This window comes from Sinocyclocheilus anshuiensis, unplaced genomic scaffold (genome assembly GCF_001515605.1).
Source record: "Sinocyclocheilus anshuiensis isolate Anshui unplaced genomic scaffold, SAMN03320099.WGS_v1.1 scaffold2153, whole genome shotgun sequence".
Taxonomy (NCBI): domain Eukaryota; kingdom Metazoa; phylum Chordata; class Actinopteri; order Cypriniformes; family Cyprinidae; genus Sinocyclocheilus; species Sinocyclocheilus anshuiensis.
Genome location: NW_015551108.1, coordinates 32,437 through 33,548, shown reverse-complemented (window position 1 = coordinate 33,548; position 1,112 = coordinate 32,437). Strand labels below are relative to the sequence as shown.

General features: G+C 33.0%; 1 long non-coding RNA gene across 1 annotated transcript in view; it reads left to right on the top strand.

Annotated features, from left to right (window-relative positions):
- Positions 1–614, top strand: part of LOC107662935 (uncharacterized) — a 2,181-nt gene extending 1,567 nt beyond the window's left edge. The window contains exon 2 of the long non-coding RNA XR_001631261.1: positions 245–614. This is a non-coding gene — a long non-coding RNA (uncharacterized LOC107662935). The remainder of the gene's footprint in view (positions 1–244) is intronic.
- The last annotated feature ends 498 nt before the right edge of the window (positions 615–1,112 follow it).

The window sequence follows — 1,112 nt, the reverse complement described above, 5'->3', positions numbered from 1 at the left end:
AGGGAAAGAAATTATATGTCAATATTCCTATGAAATATTAGATATTATTATGAAAATCAATTATTATTCCCATTATTACATATCTTTCATAACATAGTTGAGAATCATTTTTATACAAGCTTTGGCATAAATAATATGGATTTGGGATTTAAAAAAAAAAAATTGTTTACACCTTCAGTAATTTTTGTACATTATTTCCTTGTAAAATGCTCTAACATTTTTTTCCGCTTCTTTTCTCCACCAGACACCCTAGGACAACATCCTAAGATGCACCGATCTACCTAAAGCCCTCCATCATTCCCACACCCATCTTGCAACAAAATTTCATTAAGTGCAGTCCATAACCAGTGTCTGCCATGCACGGTCTGCACCTTGTCCATTGCAGATGTTATGGATTATTCTATGAGATCTTTATATTCTTTATGAGAGACTGTTATGTAGAGACTGTTATGTTGTGAATAAAGTCAACCCACCCCCTACATCGATGCTTTCAGCAGTTAATACATTAAAGTGTGTCCCTAATGTTTTATTATTTAAAGATTGTTTTAAAGTTTATTACAGGCTCAGTGAATTTTCTTTCACTAAAAAATAAAGTGTAATATAAACGGTCATAATCAAGTCTGGGACGTTTGTCAGTATCATTAATTTTGTGAGGCAATATGAATCAAATTAACATTTGTATGTTTCATCCAAAGTCTTCTTCCTCATTCAGTTAAACATCAAGGGTTTTCTTTGCCTTTGTCACCTTCAACTTTCTCATTGGAAATTGTGAGCATCATTATTTGGAACCAAATAAGAATAATATGAAAATGACTATGTGTGTATTACACTGTTTCAATGCATGGCATGAAGTCAAAGAACGACCTGACACAAACCGTTCACCTTCATTCAGACATGGTATAAATTGAAGTGTTTCTCAATTTATCAAGCTTGTAATGTTAACACTTGAAATGCTAAGCAGCAGTCAAGTGTGGTAGCTAAGAAGGGTCTAATTTATGCTTTCTGCAAGATAACAGACAAGGAATGTGAATCAATGATAAAGCAGGTAAAATTACAGTTAGCTTAAAACTAGGGTCAGTTCAAATGTTCAACTGGGCTGGCATTTTTTTTTT